Below are 23,221 nucleotides of genomic sequence, written 5' to 3' on the forward strand. Positions count from 1 at the left end.
CTATATGCACATTCAAAACCAAAACCCCAGCAGCTAAACATCCACAGCTTTGAGGAATTTCAGTTTTCAGTCTCATGGAAAAGCTATCATCTAAATATTCCACTGTACCCACGGGCTTGTACTACCACATTCTGATTTAAGGACACAAATGCAACAAAACTAAAACCAAAGACAGAGAAAGCAACTGAAATGAAGAGTTTGTGCTACCCATTCCTTCGCGGATATGGAAGATGTGATGTAGGCATCTGGAAAAACAGAGGATATCTTCTCTGATACAGCTCATTTCATAAGTCTCCCCACTTCAAAACTGCATCCCTATGCTTTGCACATACTTCCATATACATTTATAGCTCCTCTACACTGTTGCCCATAGTTACACCCAGTATTTACAGGTAAGCCTGCAACCCTGTTCCTCCATGGAGGTAAAACAAGAGAGGAAGGGAAATAGCATGAAGGAAAGTAGGAAACAATTCTGCACTTACTCATCTGTAGTTGGTAGCTATATCCTAGGAATAGTTGCTTTAAAATACAAGTTGTTGTTGAGGTTTGATTTAAAAATCTCTGTCAGTTTTGACATTCAGGTGAAGGTATTGCTGCTGGCTCCAAAATAATTTGCATATCGTATCACCAAATAAAATGTCTGAGGTGTGCACCAATCTGATGAAATTATAAACAAGAGTCCACAAAAGTACACTTGCCTTCCTGTTTGATTTCTGTCCTGTTCACTCCTCTATAATAAATTATATGATCATCTCATCCTAGCTAGATGTTTAACTGTGAACATAAAAAGGAAAATGATAGCAGCTTATTCTTTTCCATGTTTTAGAGCTGAGAACCTGACAAAAATGTGAATTTGGGGAACAAGAAAAAAGCTTATTTTGTTACAATACACCTACTCTTTAATTGCCACAGATTTAGTGGAAAATTCCATGTAATTATGTATTTTTAAAAATAATTTCCCACCCTGAAAGTAAATAAATAAATGCAACTACACTTCTTTTACAACAAAGACAAATATACATGCTTAACTTTATGCTCTGCAATTAATCTCATGTACTTCAACAGGATTACTCATAATGCTGTAAGTGAAATACATGTGTAAATCCTTGCAGAATCATGGCCTGAATTGCCAACAAAGTTATATTGCACAATTAAATGCCTAGGTTTAAAATGGCTCTACAGAAGGTCAGAAAAAAACCCTTTAGGCATAATAAGTAACAAAATCTACTCCGGGGAGTGACTATGGGAAAAATAGCATTAAGGGTGTCGCCCTCCCTTGGAAAATTCACCTGCCACCAAATCCTTTCATTAATTCACCTTCTTCCTCTACCAGTTACCACCTTAACTTACCACTCCTTTCTAACCCATCAAATACCATTGTTCCTTTCCACGTTTGCTCTGCTGCTGTATGAGGAAGGGGACAGGAGATGCATTAGCCATTCTTTTGCCCAGTGAAGCAGGATGAGAGCATAGTCTGCCACATTAGCTAGCATAGTAATAAAGAGTTATGTGCTAAATAACAGACCTGGGTGCACAGCTTTGCTCCTTAGCCTGTTGCTGTACTATTCACAAGCCAGTGTCTCACTTAAAATTGACCAGTAAACACTATGACAATCCTTAACCTATTATTGGAGTTCATTACAAGAAGCTGCTGATCAAAATGTATACACATTGGATAACTAAACTGCCTAGCCCTGTGTCCTGATGAGTGGCTTTACCATCTGCTTTCTTCTGAAAATACACATGAATGGCATATTAGAAGTTACTCTCTGTACATGATCAAGTTTTTGACAAAAATCCATGGCTTCCACAAACACTTTTGCTTGTAAATTAACTCAGTCAGAAATATTAACTAAAATGCCAGGAAAACAAAGTCAATCCCTTAAAAGTTCAAATGACTATTTGTCACAAACATTTCACCTCTACTAATGAACTGCAAAAATGAATGATAGAAAATGCAGAACTGTATTATGTTTAGCAGTTAACATTTTAATAAGGAGGAGATTAGCAATTTTTAATACCTCCAGTGCTTTGTTATATACAGTAGCACAATAACTGAATATTTTAATTGCTAATTATTTAGACCTCATTCAGTTCTCACTCAGGCAAAACTCCCATTGAGGGACTCTTGCCTGAGAAAAGAGCTACAGGATTTGTTTTACTGTAATTTGAAAAAAACTTTATATATCATAAAAACTATCAAGTTATAGTGAGACAAAAATCATTAAATCCTTAGCAACATTAAATCCTACTGAAAGTCCCACTGACTCTTAATGCCAATGTTTTCATATTAAGTAAAATAGATAATTGCAGTTTACCAGTTGTAACTTACCTGTATAATTTATGCCCAGATATGCTGGTGGCTCTTAAAGAGGTCTAATAATGTTTTGATTCTTCTTACCTTATCCTTGCTTTTCTCCTGTGGGAAATCTCCATTCAAATGTGATAAGGAAACAGCATTTCCAAACAATTATGATATCAACACCTTCAGAAACACAAAACTTAGCATTTGATTTTACCTTTTGACTTCGGACTCCAAAAGGGTTAAGAGCAGCTCTCAACACTTCTCTATTGTGCTGCTGTAAAGAAAAGAAATGCTTATGTTTAGGGATTTGCACACAAAAAACCTTGAGTTTCCATAACAGTCAAATAGCTCGTTGTTCAGTGGGGAAAGTGGGTGGAATGCTGTATATATATATATAAACATACAGCTATCTGAGGGAAGACAAAACAAAGTCCTACACATTCACATGTAGTACACAGGTGACAAACAAATAAAATGTACCAGTATTTCAAATGTCATTTTATACACATGTTTCAGAGAGAACAGTTATACAGCTGGACACCAAATTAATAGGGAGAGATTTCTAACACTTCATGCTTAAAAAAAAAAACACAAACCAAAACAAAAAAAAAAAAACTGAACAAAAAAAAAACAACCCCAAAAAAACCCCACAACAACCAACCCTCATTTTTTCCATTAAGTGTAGTTTCATTCCTCTTAGGCATGAGTGTCACAACCAAAGTTTTGCCACTTATGTTTGTCCTTCAAATGCACTTTGGAAAAAGTTACAGGTAAGTACTCTAACAAGTCAAGAATCTGAAGAGTTTTTTTGGTTTAATTTTTTTAATTTAAAAAATGTGTATAAAGTCTTCACATCTTTCAAATATAAATGGCTTTAATAAGTAAAATGTTCAGAAAACCTCTCCATAGGCTCTACTGAAAAAAAAAGAACTAAAAGCACACTTAATGCCATATACTATTAATTACCAAAATGTTCAGAAGTGGATGGCACACAACTGAGGAAAGAGTAAGCATTTTGAAGACTGAAAGTAAGACCTGGACACTCTCCTTCACCAATACAGGTTTAGGAACCTGATTGGTGTAGTTTCCAATTCCTGTTATAAGAGGTTCACTTAGATTACAGTGCTCAAATCCATTCCAGCCAGGCTTCTTGTTTCCTTGCAGAAGCAGTGAGATCCCTTTGTTGCCCTCAAGTGCTGACTTCCCACCTAAGAGCCTGTGTTCAAAGGTAATGAGTATGGCAAGACTAACTAAGACTACTAGTATTCTTTAATAATATATTTTAAAAAAATTTTTTTTTCTGTAAAACAATATTTTAGACAAATTATTAAAATAATTTTCAAATTAAAATTATTTTTATATTATAAAATTAATTTCTGTATTTTGCTAGTGGGGGGTTTACATACCTAGCCACAGAGACATTTTAACTACTGGGATTACTGTTAAGAATATCTTACTTATCAGAAATGAGCTAATCTTTGGAGCACCCTTACTTATTTAGAAAGATCTCAAATAAAAAAGATGTAACCCCAGTAGGCTTTCAGGCTTGGCGCTTCCAAGCCTGACTTGCTACTGTTCCTGGCTATGATAGGGCTGCTTCTGTTTCTTTCTCTGAGACATGCTCACAATTTCTTTTCAGATCTTGTCCTTTTCCTCTTGTTTTCTGGGTGCCTTCTACCTCTGATGATTACAATCAAACAATGCCTCAGCTTCAGCATTCATGGAAATTTCCCCGTGGCAATCTCCCAGGCTATGTGTGTTGGTTCTGAGCGTACTCAGCATAGTCTGTTCGGTAGCAGCTTCTACTGTTTTCAGGGAAGAAGGTTTGTTTTGTTTGATCTAAGGCTGTGTAACATGTGCTTCAGCTTTTGTAAGGCCTACAGTTGCCTAAATAGAGAGACACACTGGACAGCAGCTGTTAGCACTTCCCAACCTTACACAAGGATGGTCTGGAATAGTCTGTCAGTTCTGCACAGATAATGAATAAAGCAAAACAGAAGACCTAAAATATGGAGTAATGAGGATAGGAGTTTGACCTTTAAATGCTGCTAGACGTGTTGCACAAGGATATGTTTGATTTAAGGGTTACTGTTAGGTATGAAACTGCACTGTTCACTTAACGTCCACCTCATCTAACAGCTGAACCACTCTGTACTTGCTGGCACACTACATGGGTCTGCTGAGTGAGCCCGGTAAGAAAGGGTGGCTCTGGTGAATCTGGGAGAGCTGTAAAGTATGGAAAGAGCATGGGAAAATCTGATCACAGGGTGAAAGAGAAAATTTTCTGTTTGAAGACCCACTGGAACTGTCAGACCTCCACTGCTGTTTAGACTCCTCAAGCTCTGCAAAGGATTAAATCCAAGTCAAAAGTTTCAATTTCTCTTCTCAGGCCTACTGTCATCTGAAATTTTGTACAAGTACTTATGGTGTACCCAGTTACCCTCTTGCCACTTGTGATTTTTGCCAGAAAGTGTTGTACAAGCGTCTCTATAACTGTTACAGTTACTTTATTTTCACGATCATTAATTGATCCTTTCTAAACATTTGAATGTCTGAGTTTAATTAGTGGCAACATTTCTGCCACAGTTTTTAAAACTATTTTTATACACGATTTAAATTAATCAAGCCTTATACTTGAGATGGTAATTTGTTGGACAAAACCAGCTACCTCTAGGCATTCACTTTGTTTTCAATTCCAACCTCCATGTTCAAATTTAATGGTTTAGTTTAGATCAACAGCTTATTGGTGATTCAAATTATATCATGTAATCAAGTAATACCCTCAAAATTTGACATAATGGAGTGAAAAACTATGCACAAAACTCAAGGAACCACTTTTGCTTTTTCATTTTTACATGAAAGTTAACTTCATGTACTTTACAGCGTACGTTCACAATAGGCTTGCTGGCATCAAAATCATAAGTACATCTCAATCCTCAGAGAGGCTTGAGGTAGGTCATGGTAATTTCCTAGAAAAATGTGCTTTCAAGGGTGAAGTGAATGAGGTACAATTATTAAATCTTCTTTTTCAATATCTAATCCTACCACAGAACTAAGAAATAAAAAAATTAATAACTTAAAAAAGAGTCCTATATAAAAAATGCCTCTTCACTATGCCAGGTGTTTGTACAGTAAAAACAGCATACTGTAGTGCTGTTCAAATGCAAACAAGAAAGAACTATACATACTTCTTCATTTCTTTTGATGCCTTACACCCTGCATGGACTTTTTGACATTTGCTTCTAGTGAAAAAAACACTATGCAGTGGCTTATCGTCAGCTTAAGTGAAACTGAGATAAATACATTCCATTCAAGAAAATGTAAAGAATGCATCAATTTTATTTATGTTTTTCTTTAAGGCTATGGAGCTTTCATGGTGAGGGGAGAAAATACTGTAGAATGGTATGTGTAAGAATCTTTTAAGATTCTATATTTAAGAACAAAATTCAAAGAGTAAAATAAATTATATTAGCATCACTCCAGTCCTATTCCTTCCAAACACAGTCATCATACATACAAATTAAACTCTGGTAGCAAGTGAATGAAAGGAATCACTGTTGATGAATGCTGCAAATACAGGAGCCAAAAGGATTTCAGACAATGGTTCACTGTGAGACTACCCGTAAATCTCTTGGTTTGCTTTGAGATTCAGTCAACCTGGCATGAAGCTTGGGCAAAGTATGTCCTTCAAAAATGGACAATGCATCACAGCAATGCTCTAAAAAAAAAAGACTGAAAGACTAGTGTGCGAATTTAATGCTAGTGGAAGTCTTATCTCGCAGGCTTAGAGCTTCAAATCCTTTCATTTTCAGGGCAATATTTCTGTCAGGAGAACTGACTGGTTCACGGGCTCATCGCTACCCCTCACTTTGAACTGAGGGACCATGTTGAGTGGTCAGGTTTTGTGGCTGGTTCAACTTTTCACTGGACTTACAACAACAGACCAATTATTACCAACTGTAGTAATGAATAAATCAAATGATTATGATTAAATTAGTATTAAATACCATGATAAAGACAAAGTCTGAAGAATTTCTGAAGACAACTGCCCAAAGCAGACCACTGACTTAGTCTGCAAGTATAAGGCAATGAACTGGATATGAACTAGATTTTTGCAGGAAAGAAAGCTTCATACATGTATGGAAAAAAATTTAAAGAAACAACAGTGCTACAGTTCCATTCTTAACACCTGAAAAAGTCTTTTAGAAACCAATTTAAATACTCTGTGCACTTCTAAATTCTATTTGAAAAATACTATCTGCCCATATTTATCTCCATGGAAGACTTGGATTAACTGTGCAGGCTCTGGATAAAACTACTGTTGAAGACAGCAGTCACATGATGGAGAAAGGGGAACATCTGTAACACTATCTGTCAGGTTAACCTCCTCTTACCTTAATGTACCATAATTTTACTTAAAACAGAAATCATCACCTGGAACATGAGAAGCAAATGGCACTTTTAATATCAGAGGTAGTAGCAACGAGCCTGTGTATTTCTTCAGAAGGAAATACCAATGCAGACAGTGAAATAAAACATGCCATGGTAACAGATGAAGACTTCAACTGTCAACAAAATCAGGCTATTAATTCTCACTTAAACAGTCTTTTTAAATCTTTGATTTTCAATATACAGTCCAAAGATCACTCTCACATTTCAGCAGCTTTTGTCTTGTAATGCTGATCTCTTCAACTGACTTTTCACACTACTCATTGCTTTCTCTCCCCTTTGGAAAAGGTAAGTGAAAATACCAAATGGTATCTTATTCTGCCAAGACCAAAGGAACAGTTCAAATGTTCAAAAAAATTAGGCAATGGCTTTGCTTAAGGTAGGAAGAAAATGTGATTAGCAGTGGGGTGGATCACTGCCTGGCAGTGGAGGAGGGGGAACCAAACCTGAATCTAAATTTCTTTTCCTTCTCTGTTTCTATCTATGTTCAAGTCTAGACTATGTAAACAGCAACCAAAAATTACTGGATGGAAAACACAGAATTATTTTGCTTCTCATCACAATCTTTGCTCAAGTGACAGATATGAGATTCAAAGGGAACCTGGGAAACTACTGGCCTGTTAATTTCCACAAAAGCAAAGGTGCCCAGACTGATTTACTTGGACTAAACTATCAACTACCACAGGATGCAATCTCTCAATGGATGGTTCTAAATATGTCTGGCAGAGCAGCTCACCTGCTGTTGGCCTCTCTGTACCTTCTCTAAAGACAAAGATTCAGACTTCATCATCTGTTAGCTTACACCAGACTGTAACTCATTCAAACAACAAGAAAACAGATACATGATGTATCTGCTACCTGATCTTTTCCTTCAGATTTTTGTTCCATTTCTGAAAGAGAACAAGGCTGAAACTTTCCTTTGACTGAGATGAACCAAATGTCACCTCACAACAAAGAGACACTTCTCTGTCTCTGGTCACTGGCAACAAAGTAGGAATCAAAGGTACCACTTCCGTCTGAAAAATCATTATCACCTTTAAAATTTAATTCCCTCAAAGCACTAGAGACTAGTCTGGAGGAATGCAGAAGGGAAGCGAGAGATGACAATTCTCCATTCTCTCCAGAGGCTATGTGTCCCTACAGAATTTGTTTCCTGTGCAGTGCTTAACTCCTTGATGCCTTTTCCCTCATGAACTCTTCCTTGGCAGAAACTTCTTCAGATTTAAAAATCAGAACATAAGCCAAGTAAATAAAAATAAATAAATAAAGTGCAATGTCTATAAAAAGCACACAGACTAACCTACTTAATTATTAACAAGTAAACATAACAAATTTTGAATTATTTACTTAATCTTTTTCAGCTACAAACCTCAGACTTTTAGAGCATGAAATACATGCTTTATTTTAGAACACAAAACAGGTATTTTATAAGGCTGTGGACTTTTTTTTTTTTTTTTTGAAGGTGGGGTTGTTTTGAAGAATACACATTTCTTATTAACCCCAAAATACCTTCCTCTCACCAAACCATGGTGGTATTTTAAATAGAGAAATAAAGTTTTAGTATAAAGATCCTGTATTCACGTGTTTGCCAGTGAATGAGATGGCTGTTTCTGACTTGCAGCTGAGCAAAAATAAGATTCCTGAGAGGCATATTCACCTTCTCCTGTTTCTGTATATCTGCTAGGAAGAAGCTGGAGTCAGAGGGAGAACCTGGTGAAGATTACAGACAGAAATTCTACAGTGAAGCAAGTAACAGTCCCAGGTATGATCCCATTTTCTTTACGGAATAAAGCTACCATGCCAAAGGAAATCTTATCTGTGCCTGCAAATATAAAAAAAGGTCATTGCCACTGGATGCTGAGGTTCTGATGAGATGCTTTTCTAGGCCTGACCTCCAGCTGGGTCCATCTCCTTCTGACACATTGTTGTGCCTAAGTCAGTGCTGATAAGACACAGCCTTCCTGGATGATATGCTGAAAATGAGGGAAGTGCAAAGTTTCTTGCTGGATAAAACAAGTGACACTTCTTTACCTACTGAAATTAGCACATATCCTTTGAAGTCCCCAATAATCAGTAATGTAAAACTATGCTGTGTCCTCCTCAGTAACTTCAGGCCATCAAACTGTCATAATTTTTTTTCTGAATAGTAGTATCATCATCATCATTATCATCATCACAGAAGAATCATAGTTGGTAATCTCAACAATTTTTCCTAACTAGTATTTCATGGAAATAATTCTATAATATTGCTTTTGAAGCCCTGGATTAATGAAGACATATGAATATACATTGAAGCTGTACACATAAGACATGTCACTAAAAATCTATTCTAAAGTTTGGCACAGAAGCAAAGTCTTCACAAGAGCATTACAATAATATTTAACAAGGTATTCACATATTTCATCATTCATCATTGCTACTAACGTGTACAATGTGACATCTGATAAAACACCTATTAATCTACTGTTAATTGGTACAATGGTTAGACATAATTTGGTTTTTTTCCTTGTTTTAGATCTTAAAAATTTTGTCAATATTTATGTACTATACTTTTTTTTTTGTTTTTTTGCCTACCAAAACCTTCCAAAGGTGCTATTCAGGAGATGAGACAGTTAATCACAGAGCTGGCTTAGTCTCTAATTTAGGTGGCCTACTTATCTTAGCAACATTTTATTAGCACATTATGCTGTATATTTAATATTTAGTACACTGTGTGAAAATGGTTTACTGTGTACTGCTCACACAAATGACTTACAAATTCTGTTTGACACATAGAGAAGAGTGTATAAGTAATATATTTCTAAGTATACCTAACACTACAGAAAATAAGGATAAAAAGAAGACGTTGAAAAAACACTAAAATGTATCTGTGATGGAGTTAAGCTTACAAATACTTCAGTAGACAAAAGATGCAGCATTAGGGATATATGCACAATGCCCATCCTTCCTTTAACTTTTGATTTCAGCTGAGGCTCCTCTGGAAGCCTCAGCTGAAGGAAAAGGACTTCCCTAATTGCTGAAGTCTCACAATGGAGACAATTGCAACAAAACATACAGCAAATCCTCCCGAAGCCTTTTGTATTTTACCATACCCAAAAGACAAAGTAGGATCTTTCTTTTGAGTTTAGGAGTGCTTTCAGGACAGTTTTCAAGAGGCAGATAAGTTAGCTATGTCCTCATGAATTATGCAGCCTTTCCAACCTGTACTTAGACAGTGCTAGCTGGAAGCCTCAGGGAAAGATGCCCAGTGCATGTGAGCAGCAGGTGGTACCGAAGGAGAATCGCTCAGCCAAAGCAGATTCAAGTTTTCCTTGAAGAGTTGGAGAGCAGCTCCGAGTAGGGATCCCAGTTATCTAGCTATAGCTGTAGCCAGTTTGGTTGTACTGATGTTCAGACATTACCACTGGAAAGGAGATTTTCACTTTAGTCCTTAGTTGCGAGGAAAACTATACTGGTTTTCATGCTCCTCCTACTTCAAAAGGGAATCAAAGCCACACCAGCAGGCATTTGAAAGGGCCAGATAAGGGAAAATCCTTTAGCCTGACATGAATCAGCCCTCTGTGAAAACACCCATAAGCAGTCCTGGTACAATTCATACACTTGCTTTTTCTCTCTAACAAGTGAAGCATTCACATTTATCAGAAATATATTTTTCTGAAACCAACAGACAGGTGAGTGCATCAATAAGAAAGAAAAATTATAACCTCCCAAGACAAGTGATTTCCAATTGCCTCTGAAGCCCAGTTGCCTCTGATACCCCAGTTCAGAAAGTCATCAAAAGGCAAGAAAACTTTTTTGCAATCAGTAACTTACAGCTTTTTGTATTTCTTCTGCTGTGTAATTTGTCAATATATCTATCAATACTTTCATAATGAGGTGGCTAAGACAGATGCTAAGACTTCAGTAAATACCAAACTTCTTTTTTGCAAAAATTCATGCTTACACCAAAAGCATTTTTGTTCTGCTGGTGAAGTATTTTCAGCATTGTAACAAAGGACCCTTACTGTTTATTACAATCCCTGACAAAATATCAGTTCCAAAGCTTTTCTCAGTATCTTCAGTCGATGTTTGTCAAGTGACATTCAAAACATTTTTATTTTGAAAAACAAAACAAAATTGAGCCTATTTCACATTCTTTTTATTCTTGTACTTTACAGAATTTTTCAGAATTATTCCAATACATGTATAACACTGACATGGCATACCTAAAGTGCCTCACAATAGAAAAATTTAGTTCACATTTCCTCCAGGAAAAAAACCACAAAACAAAACAATCTACAAAACCTCTCAGAAAATGTATCTTTCTCCAGTTATATTCATTGGGGAACATTAAAAATTCAATATTTGCCACTTTGCAATGACTTCTGGACACAAAACAGTTCCTTCATGCTGCAGTAGGTTCCTCCAGTCTAAACATAAGGGGAATTAGAACAAAAGTACACACTTGAAACAGTACTACATATAACACCCACAAAACATTTTCAATCCTGACATCACTTTTCCCCTTATTTTTTCTGAACATTCCTATCATTCACTACAGATACAGTATTTATTTTTTATGATGATTAATATATAAAAATGAGTACATAGAAACCAAGTAACAAGAATGGGTCTAATTAAAAATTAATATTATTACAAAAATAACTATTATATTAATCACTATGAAGACCAATATTCAGATCAGTAGGACATTTTTAGTTCTAACACTCATTCTGCTTTAAGGACATGAGGACAGTCAATTTAGTAAAAATCTTATCTGAGATAACAGCAATACATATTGTATTAAAACCATGCTGGAAGGTCTATTGCAAGTTAGCAGATATCTCCATTACAAGAATGCATTGTACCTGACAGGACAAATATAAAGTTTGTACAGTTTAAGATCTGAAGGCAACAATCCAAAAGGGTCTCTACATTTTTAGCTGAAAATTCACCAGCAAAAGTGAAGGGATAATTGTGGATCAAACGTGCCTTTGCTTAGTCTTACCAAAAATCAATGAGATTCAAAGATGAATTTTACTCACTGCTTATTACACAGTAGCGTTTTTAAAATAAGAAAGCTTTATTAAAAATACTTTCCATAGTAAATATTTTTCTTTAGGTGATACCTCTCAAAATACACAATCCACTTGGTAAGATTTTAATAAGACCTACATATATAACTTCTACCTATATTTTTTTCAGACTGGCACTGTTCTTCCATTTCATACAGGTCAATGGATTATCCAGGCTTTTGTCCTGCTATGTTAAAGGAGACTAAACAAAGTTTCTGAAACATGCAATATAATACAAAACTATGTTCTCAGGTAATAAATTATTTATATTACAGTTGAGTTTTGAGATGACAGTGAGACTGATGTATTAGGCACTGCAGTGACACAGACTGGAAGACAGTTGTCACTAGTAAAAAAAAAAAAAAAATTCAGACATGCCAGCCAAAGAGTGGAAGAGCAGGAACTACTTTTTCAGATGAGTTGATGCACACAGATTGGAGTTACTCAGAAAATCTGCCGTGTTGAACTTTTATCTCAGGTTACACTCCACTGCTCTAACAACAAAGCCTTCCTTCCTCTCTATTAATTAATATAAAGCCAACAATCCCAGTTACTACCTCTACCCCATTAACTCAGCAATTCTTCATGCTCCTACACATTTGCGTAACTCCAACATCAAGAACCTCAAAGCACTTAAAAGCAAACACCAACAGAACTACGTTATCCTCACTTTGCAAGTAGTAAAATAAAACAGAGACATTAAGGGTAAAGTCATCTCACCTAGCTTTGGCCATCTAAAAGAAAGACACTTGCCTCAGCTGCTCCTTTCACGACTGGAGCAAGGTGAGTATCTTGAAAGGGCAATTCCTTCTCAAATACCTGGCTAAGGTCACCCTTTCTTATGCCTCTTCTTTCCACCTAGCCTAGATGCCAAGACTAAACGCCTCATGTTTAGATGAGCGAGCTATATATCCCTATTCTGTCACAAAGTATTCCTATTCCCTATTCTTTTCACTCTTTTCTACAAGGCAAAAAAAAATATGATGGGCCAAGGTCTGTGTGTGCTGGCTGGTCAGGACACATGTGGAAAGTTAGGTGCACACAGTTACACCCATGAGTGTACTGACAAATGAGACAATCAGAACTCATTGCTTCTTAGAGTCTGGGTGTTCAAACATTTCTGGAGCTACTGGCAGGCCAAACGTGTTTAAGCTGTTAGGTTTAGCTGAGATTTGTGCTGCTCTTAGCCCAGAGTGCAAACCCAGCAGAAATATTCACAGTTCTGTCACACTATAAATAATGCTAATAAATAAAACTCACATCACAATGAGATTTTTTTTCCAAGAAAGGTGATAAAAGTCTGTTATCAGACTTTGATCACAAATCCTACTATTCAGAAAAGGAAATGTCTCTGAATCTTAGTGAAAATGAACCTGTCCATAGCTAAAATACCTTTTAAAAAACAGAAATGCTTGTATCATTTTCTCTGTCAACTCAGAGATCAGATTCACGATTGATTTGAATTCTTGATTCAGATTTGACTGTTCTATTGCAGATCTGCACACATCAGAAGAATCTGGCACTACAGTACAAGGTAGGACCTCGAAGCTCTGAAGTAACTGTAAAGTGGTATTTCAAATAGCTCTCCCCAAATGAAAACTGGCTAATGCAAAATTAAAGTGATGCCTCTTCCAACATTAAAACAAACAGACAACAGGAACGAAAAATACGTTATCTTGCCTCTCCCACGAAAGAACAACTTTGACTAACAGCCTCCATTCTATGCATAGAATGGAGTAGGTAATGTATTTCAGTGTTTTTGCCAAATAAAGCCTGGGAAGGAGTTTTCTAAAGAAATCACAGGATACCAATGGAGTCACATTAAAAAATACCAGCATTTTCACTCAATTAATTTCCAAGTTCTAAAAGTAAGGAGAATCAGAATTTGCAAATTCAAGCTTCTTCTCTTTCCTCAGTTACTGGCAAAAAGCACCCATCAGGTACATGGAAAAGCTCTAAAGTCTTGCTTTAAAACAAAGACTGCTGAATGGGCCTAAATTGTGCACATTTATCACAAGTCCAGCAGTTACCACTGAGCCACCTGCTAGAAACACCACTGCCACGCTGATGCTTCTCAGCTTAACAAGACACTTTGTTTAACACAAAAGCAATATGCTAACAGTAATGCTTATCTGTTATCAGCAGAGAAGAATCGATATTTAATGCAGTAGCTAAAGATCAACTCTCACTGTGTCACGGTTGAGGGGAGAGAAGGGAGAGGGATGCTAAGGATCCGGACTCCAACCGCCGATCCTGCCACTGGGAAGCACAACAGTAGTGAGTAGCTGACCAGCTCATTCATCAAAGAGCAGGAGGATCTTCCAGGGCAACAGTAGTGGAAATGCCTTTTCTAGGAATTCTCAGACCTTACCACCTCCTTCCATACAAGCAACATTTATTTATTTTACCTGCCCAGTGCAAACAAGGGCTATGTTCAACAAAAAATACCTACCAGAAAACCACAGTGCCCATGACTCTTTCTCCAGGTGATGAGAAAAAAAATTGGAAGAGCTCTCAATGATGAGTATATCCATATGCTAATAGTGCTAATGTTAATAATTCCTCCTGCAGTTACTAACTTGTCAGCAACAGTTTTGCACAATTTTTTTAACGGCATGAAAGTAATCTTAATACTTTGCAGAATACTATCTTCATATCCATCTACTATTGTTAACTTTCCAAACCAGAAGAACTGACATTATGCATAGGAATTAGAATGATAGTTAATGTTTATTTTTATAGGGAGGAAGAAGAATATCTTAACTCTGAACTTTCCACTTCTATTAATGGTTAAAAAGTAAACTGAGTATTAACTTTATTAAATTAGTAATTTATATGATACATCTAAAATTTACCTACTACGGACACATACTAGTCAAATCTGTTTGTTGCTTTGGGGGCAGGTGGATGGAGTGGGTGAAGTGTTCAGACGAAACAAAACAGTTTCCAGTAGAAGGATATAGACCATCTTCTATTTCTCTGAGAATAACATCTATTATTTAGTTTGGAGAAAATATGTTCAGAGGCTAAGTGGTCTCTTTCAAATGACAGAGATATTTTTTCCCCCTTTTTGTTTAGTACAACATTCCTCTGATAAACCCAAATAGCTTTTATTTAAAAGGCAATCTTTATTAGGTAATTTTTAAAATGGGAATTACGATATGTACCAGCAAAAATTGCTTGGCCATTTACCTACTGATTCTTTACAGAGGCCAATTATTTTACCAATGGGCAAGATGAAATCTGCTACAAAAAAATAAATGGGACTTACACTTCAAATCCCACTCATAGCAGAGAGTTATTTTGTTTTTAGGTTTGGTTACCAAAAAAATAGAGACAATAAATTGAAGGCCGTATCATACTTCAATAATAATAACTGGTGGCCCAAATATTTTCTATCACAAATCTCACTAGCAGGATTCCTACTTTACAAGTGAGAAAAAAAAATCAGAAAAACAAGTCGGAATGGGATAATTAACAGAAGAAAATAAAAGGCTACCTAACTTCCAGTCATGTGTTTAGATGATTACGTTTCTGTTTCTAACCCAGAGACATTACATCACTTCATTTTTTTAAAGAAAAACAAGCCTGCCTTTTCAACCTGTCTCTTGTATATCCACCTTTGCATCCATATTTGTGTAATCCACTATCATGACTAAAATAATCTATCAAATAGGTATCATGGCCATTCAAATCTGAAAGTGAGTGCAAAATTTCAGTCCTTACAATCTTGAGTTTACCTGTATGAGCCCCTTAAAATCTTGGGTATTTCTGTTCAGTAGAGTTCCTTCAATGCACACACTTAGACAGCCCCCCTGTGACACCAGGGGCAGTGTTTTCCAGTTGCATAGAGCCTCACCAATTACAAGAAGTCAAGAGTTAACAGCAGGACGCTGTAGAGAAAAAGCTTAACTTACGAACATGTTCAGATTGCCATTGCCCAAAAAATCTGAGTAATGTTCCAGATATGTTATGTTTATCTGTTACACAAGACTGTCTGTAATGTGAATATTTTTTTAAAGAGTACTTGAGGGTGGTGTTGGGGGTTGAATGAAGGCAGGTGGCCAAAGTTATTACCAAATTGAAGAGGATTATTTTAATTATTATTGGACTATTAACCCTCTGCATGTTCCTATTTAACCAGTTGTATTGTATTTATGACTCGTATGATCTATAACCATTGTACTTGAAATTACTGTTGATCACTGAGCATTTGGGAATAAAAACAGATATGATTAGATGTGCAAAGCTCATTTGAATGCAGTTTTATGCATAGACTGGATTTCTATCCACTAAAAAATAGCCCTTAATAATAAGATATCAAGGAAAACACAGTGAGAAATGGTATTTTCTGTATGTGATCTGTGTATTCTAGATACACCTCATAATGAACGTGACCAAATACTGAACACGAACTGAAGAACAAACCTTTTGTGTTGATGCAAAATTTGAGTGGCAGGAAAAAAACATAACAGAAGATAAGGGTTTTCATTCACAATGCAATGTAAATTAAAAAACCATGGATACAAAAGAGTAGAAACAAGAAAGGTAATATAACAAACTTACATTTAATCCTCCATCTTTACAAGGATCAAAAAAGGGGCATACATCTTCATTCCAGTTGAATGGTCACTATAACAGTAAATTACAGTATCTCATACAAGAAATAAAATATGAAGGACTCTGTTATGTTTTAAATTGAAACAATGCAAACCATAGGAAAAAAAAAGGAAACAAAACAAACTGTAAAGTCTTTTGTTTTGATGCTTTTGTTTTGATGGTTTTTTTTTTAAAAAAAAGGGGTAAAACATCAGCGCAAGTAAGGTGTATCTTCATTTATGCAATCACTTTGCCTTTAGCTTCACTGGGAGCAACAGAAAGCTCAGAGACTTCCCTTACCAAGCCTATATTCACTCCAAATAGGTCTTGATGGTGCTGTGGCTTCAGAGCCAAAAAAAATGAGGCCAAATTTTATGTGATCGTGATATTGTGGGGGAAAAGCTTTTGTGAGGATTTGATGCTGTAACTGCATTTGTACATCTGGCCCCCCACAGACCTTCAAAGACTTAGACATCTATAGATACTTACACGGATTATTAAATGGTCTGTTAGTAAAATGGGGTGGATTCAGGACACTGACACATTTGAAATTGGTATCTGCAACTGGACTCTGACGTTTCATTTGGATACTTAAAGCATTAATGTTATTGTATCCTGAGGACCTATATTAACAAGTTTGACGTAACAGATGGAAGCTTTTTCAAAAAAATGTAAACAGCTGATCTGAGAGCCAGCACTTTCTATAGACAGAACTTACAGTGAAATATAGCACTCTACTGTTTATTCCAAACACACCACGGCATTGTAAGTAGACTACTTTATACAGTGAAGAAATACAGTAAACGCAAAAGGAACACACATCAAGAATTTCTCTTCCCATTTTCACTAATTTTAAATAGAACATTCTCCTGCTTCTGATCTATCCAAAAAAAAAAAAAAAATTAAAGGTAATTATTGCCCTCTCCAAGCCAGAGCAGATAATTTGAACTACATCTCATTGAGTCTTCTTGCAGGGCTACTAATTGTGCATTCTCAACATCACCACAATTCTGAATTTTGCTAATTTAAATATGATGCTCATTTAAATACTATCTATTACACTAGACCTTACCAATTGTCTGTAATGTGAGTAGCTTTCTAAACATATACTTTCAAAACTGATCCTCAGTAAAAATGAATAAACAACTTCATAAACAAGAGAAGCACAGGAAAGCAGTGGGATATTTCTGGAAATGGGGTTTTAATTGTTCTTGGATTACTCATTTTGGTCTTTGAGTTGCCTGATTGTTCTTGCACATATATTTTAGGGGCAAATTAATAATATAAATGGTTACAAATACAGGACCATCTACTTCCTGCATTTTTCACATTTCATATTTCCTTTTGCACAATGGAAATTAATAACAATGGCCATGTCTGACTGCTGTTGCTTCTTGGATTTCTGTGCTGCACTTATAAAAGACAATGGAAGTTCAGTGCTCTGGAATGATAACTCTATTTACTGTAATGTTTTACTGCAAAAACTTACCTACAGGATAACCCTGCCCAGAATCCTTAGCTAGAAACGGGACAAATTTCTGTTTGTGGAGAGAAACAGCCAGCCTGGTGCATCATTAGCAGCAGTGCTTGAAAACTGTCCTTCGTTACATGCGATGAAAAATGGAAAACTGCAGCTCCTACATGAATGCAAAATGCAACAGATTCCCAGAACTGTATCTGAACATGGATTGGGTTTGGGGTTTTTTCCCTTGGAAAATAATAAAATCAAACTGTTTAAGGCAGCACTCCCAAGTAGTTGATAGAATTATCTTAATAACTTGATTAAATAAGGAAACAACAAGAAAAAAAAAGATCCCAGTGAAAGCAGCACAGAGCTGCAGGATGGGAACTGCTTAGAGGGAGCACTAAATCTCTGTGGTCAGAGTCCACCTTCCATGCCCTTTTATTCAGATGCTCTTCTCTTTCTATGAGTCCATAACATGCTTTTATAATATGTCTTGTATGCATCAGAGAGCAAATATCCACATTTATTAGGCTTACGACAGTGTAAACACCATTAGAAGTGGTTCTGGTATGACAAGCCTCATTTTGCACTTCTGTGAAACTGCATTCGTCAATTCTCACTCTCATCCACTTAGTGCTTCCATTTTTGTCTCAAGGCCAGATTTTTAGTACTTTCTGTTCATCTCCAACTCTCTCTGCAGCTTTGTCTGACAACCAAACTGACTCCACTGCTGTCATTTGCTGTACTTTTAACATTAACTGGACAAAGTCCACATTCTATTACTTCAAATATTTCTTGAATATCTATTCACTCTCTGTTATAGTGATCTCCAGGCTTTAGTTTACATTCTTTAAGATTTGATTTTTGCCCCAAGTCCAGTATTTTTATAATATAACCTTTATAAAAAACAAATGTTCCAGTACATGCAGAAGATTAAAGGAATGAAAGAGGTACTCGGCCGTCCTTTAATTTTACATATGTTTAATGTTATCTTGGAGAAATGTACCTATTTTCATTTTGAATCTAATCTACAAGCTGTGTTGGATGATTGTGCAAAGAGTCAGCAAGCTAGCTGTTTAAAGAAACAAAATGGAGCCAGGAACAAGCACAGGATGTTCAGTGGCAAAATCCACTGGATAACGTTTGCTTACTCTCTGATACTTGGTACCTTTGACTTTATTTATCATATCCAGAGGACTGGAATCCAGAGGCAATCAGGCTGGTGGTTTTTGTTTGGCCTCTTACACACAGAAAGCAGCCAGACATTTCCGATCTGGGTTCAGCTACCCAACTCTTCTTCTAGTCTTGGGAATGGAGATGAAAGCAGGCTGTTTCAATTAGCCTGGCTATAGAGATGATCTGGAGCTGTGAATTAATTGATTTGAAGACCAAGAGGGACAGCTCCTGCATAATAGAGGCCATGGAATTTCACTCTGTAATTACAGTTAAGTTCAGCTCCAAATCCAATAGAAATCAAAGGTGACCATATAAGGCCCATCTCTAATCAAAAGTGCCTCTTTTCCCTAACCACTAAGTGCAAAATATTCCACGTTTCTTTCTATTTCAAAAGGCCATTTGGGTCTAAAATGAACCTGTGTGAAAGATCTTTATTCCTGCATGGACAGGAACAAATTTTCCACTGCTGCATGAAAAGACTAGAACAATGAAAGTATTGGGAAGGGAAGTGGTAGGGGGGGGAGGAAAGCTCTGCCTTTTTGGCAGTACTCACAGAACATTAGTTAGGGTAGGTGGAGTCCTGCTGGGTCTAACCAACTGCTCAGATCCCCCGTAACATTTTACTGGCCCTCAGCTTTACACTGTGCATCTCGGAACACGGCGAAAAAGCTCATATACGCATATATTTTAAAAGACACAAAACTGCTCAGTGCATATCCGAAGCAGATCAATTGCCTTTGCAATATTCTCAGAACAAAATGTTCCACCAGCAGATCTGATAAGAAGAGCCAAAAAATGGAAAACACTTGCTACCAATTTATTGCAGTCACCCATAAACTATTACTAGAACATTATGTATTGGGGTTCAAGCCAGAAAGCTATTAAAGCGGACTGCACTAGAGTCTTTCCACTATGCTACTGAAGCATTAATAAGTCTTTAGAGAATTGTGTTTATGTTGAAAGAATAATCTTATAATCAAATTTTCACACACAGAAAAATGCAGCTCTTTCTAGAATTACTGTGTGCCTTTGCTCTCTCCCCCACGTTGGCTAGTGTCTCCACAAATACCATCATTTTCTATGTTTCTGTCTGGCCCAAACCCTGACTACATACTTTGTGTTCCAAGCTGGACAAATTTCAAGATAAATGGTGTTAACTGACAGTGTTAATGGGTGCAGGGTGTACCACATCCTTTCCCCTGTTGTCACTGCCTAAGTGTCTTTCTCACTCCTTACAGTCATTCATTGTAGAAGAAGAAAAAGAGTTAAAAAATAGTGCTAAAACAGCATCACTACTTTTTTTTTTTTTACGTTGACACACAAACAATAAGCATCCAGTGGTATTCTGTAGGGCTGTGTTTCCATCCCTGTTACAGGAAAACCTATAATAAATCAGAAACCTCCTTTCCCATTTTAGAGACAATACTGATACCCAGCAAGGTGATGATTAACCCAATGAATCACTGCTTTTACCTCAAGAATTGATGTTTTCCTTTGAAAAGGTGTATGCTTTCTTTTCAAGTACTTTCCTGTGATAGCACACAGGTGCAAAACATATGACCGAGCAGGCCAGGTGGAATTAAGGCAGCTCCAGTATCTCTGGAAGCTCCTTAAAACTGTACATTTTGAGTTTAAATGTACTAGACCATCACTCCAGAAAGACTTCAGATTTTACTTGAATTAAGTGAGAAAGAGATCTAAAACTTCAAGAAGGGAAACCAAGTCCCTTGTATGAATTTAGTCATATTAACCTAAGCAACTAGTTTTTTTAAGATCTGAAAACTGTGGTGTTTATTATTATCATCATCGTCACAATCACCAGATATCACCTAATATCCCCACTTGGAGTCCTAGAGAGTGCAGGCCAGGGGAACAGTATGACAAGTTTATGAAAAGTTTATGTTAACATAACACCTTTCCTGATTTGCTCTTCGATTCCTGGAATATCCTTAAAGTTTGAGAAATGACTGGTAAACCACCTCTGGCTGCCAGCTGACCTGTAGGCTGCTCTCATTGGGCAGGAAAAGTTACATTTCCTTGCAAACAGGGAGAACACTCAACAATAAAATGCCATTGTAATGACTGTAAGTACTAATTTTGCTATTTTCTGAACTTGTTGAATAAATGCCATTAAATTGGATCAATACTTGACGTCAAACAGTCTGATTTGAAAAAATATTAAGAGCTTGAATCTCTCTCTGATATTAATGAGAATTGTAGAAACTTAGTATCTATCCTTCACTTGGGTCTTTAGCATAAACTGAAAAAACCTGAATTGTGGGTCAAATGTATCCCTTAAGTAACTTCACTCTATCCCACGTGTTTTTTATCTCTTGATTAATGACTGTGGGATATACTGCTTGCCCAGGCAGCACATTTATGTGTGGAGCTTTTCTACTTCCTTGTGTAATTAGTTACATTTCAATCAAACTTACAACAAAAATAATAAGAAATCATTTCTACCTGCACTAATGCACAGGACGCCGGAGAGTGATTTTGCAGTAGATAAACAGACCACATCTACAACTAAATCTCTCTCTATGGTTTGCCTCTTCACAGCAGGACTCAAGCTCTGCTGTCATCATTCAGTTTGAGAGGTCCTTTTTGATTCTTCAAAGAACACAGAGACTTGTGCCGGCATGACGACGCGTCAGCGAGCCACTTTATGGGGAACCCTTAGCATAATGCTTAAAAACTCTCACTGTGCCAGGAAGAGAAATGAAAATACTTAATCACAAAAATCAACACCCCAGAAAGGCTTGGAAAGCACTCAGGTCTCCAGAGGAGATTTCATCCAGGACCTCTGGAGCAACTGAGTTATTGCACCTTCTGCTCCAGCTCCATTAGTCCATACGCTTGCAAAAAGTTGTCCACTGCTTCACTGAAAGGTTTACATTAAGACAGAAGTCTGGTGCCCAGGAGAAATGTCCTAGATGTTTTCTATGCTTAAAAGGCAAGATGTGCCTAATATGATTTTTCTGTAAAGAGCAACTGAAGTATGGTATTAATAAAAAATAAACTATGTTAACTTATGTTAAATCTTTCTCTCTTCTCCAAAAATACACAGCAGAAAAAACTCTACCCCAGCAGTACTAATGCACAAGCAAGTCCTCTCCATCTGCCAAATATGTAGGTCATTTCAATGAGTGACAGAGACAAAGAGGCCTGATTTTAATTCATGAAATATTCCTGCTAATAGCAAAGTTATTGAGACATCTGTTAAAAGCCTGACCTGTTATAATGGGGGGATATCTAAAATGACTGAAATTTCTATTTAAATTAATGCTACAGTATTTTATTGGGCATTTTAAAGAGGTATTGCTATTAACGAAAACATTATATAAATTAGAAACAGGCCTGCAATAATCCTCCAGATCAAATCTGGTCCTGTCTTCTAATACTACAGTATGAGCTTTTATTTGCATGTGCGCTATGTGTATATATTACAATATAGCAGATATGTAAAAAAAATATTAAAATCTTAAGAGTCATAGCAGCCCAGTTTAAAGTTTGGCAGGGAACAGTTGGCAGACACTAGAAAAAAAAGAGAAAAAAATGGTGAAAAAAGTAAATATGTTTCATGGCCTGTATATTATTGAACATTCTTCCAATTCCTGTAATGGAAATGTCAATACCATGGAAATCCTTGAAACATGGACAGAGACAGATAAATGTGACTGGCGCCAAACACCTCCACCCAGAATGAATAAAAGGCCTTCAGACAAAGAAAATCTACATAAAAATAAACGACCCACTCAATAACCCTACCTAAATTAAGTTTTTGCCTTTGGGGTAGTGGTGAGGTGAGCACAGGGAGGTGAAAGTTGGTGATGAAAGCTGTTAGGAGGACTGCGCTGCAGAGGCAAGGCATGGATGGGATCTCCCTCCATTAGCACTCAGAGGAAGGGAGCTGAGCACCAGGAAGGACTCTCTGGCACTGCATGCAAGGCTGTGCCCTGGGTAGTAGTGCAGACAACAGCTCTTCTGTTACCGACTTCAATGCAACAGCACTAATGACTGGGTTCCTTCTCTTTTTATGTTAGATGATGTGCTGGAGGATGCATCACACACAATGAATACCTCATTCTTGGAGGCTGAACCAGGAACTCTTCCTTGAATGCTCTTTTTTCCTGCTGACTCACTCCCAAAAGCCAGTGTTACAAAGGGGAGGCC

At 36.7% G+C, this 23,221-nt stretch overlaps 1 protein-coding gene across 17 annotated transcripts in view; it reads right to left on the reverse strand.

Moving 5' to 3' along the window:
• Positions 1–23,221, reverse strand: part of ZBTB20 (zinc finger and BTB domain containing 20) — a 476,987-nt gene that overhangs the window by 386,061 nt on the left and 67,705 nt on the right. For 16 of the 17 annotated variants that reach the window (XM_050333923.1, XM_050333929.1, XM_050333928.1 and 13 more), the window contains one exon: positions 2,520–2,579. The gene's annotated coding sequence lies outside the window, so the exon portion shown is untranslated. The remainder of the gene's footprint in view (positions 1–2,519; positions 2,580–23,221) is intronic. The other variant, XM_050333924.1, reaches the window with a different exon arrangement.

Source organism: Myiozetetes cayanensis, unplaced genomic scaffold (assembly GCF_022539395.1).
Source record: "Myiozetetes cayanensis isolate MyiCay16 unplaced genomic scaffold, myiCay2020 scf5-8, whole genome shotgun sequence".
Lineage (NCBI taxonomy): Eukaryota > Metazoa > Chordata > Aves > Passeriformes > Tyrannidae > Myiozetetes > Myiozetetes cayanensis.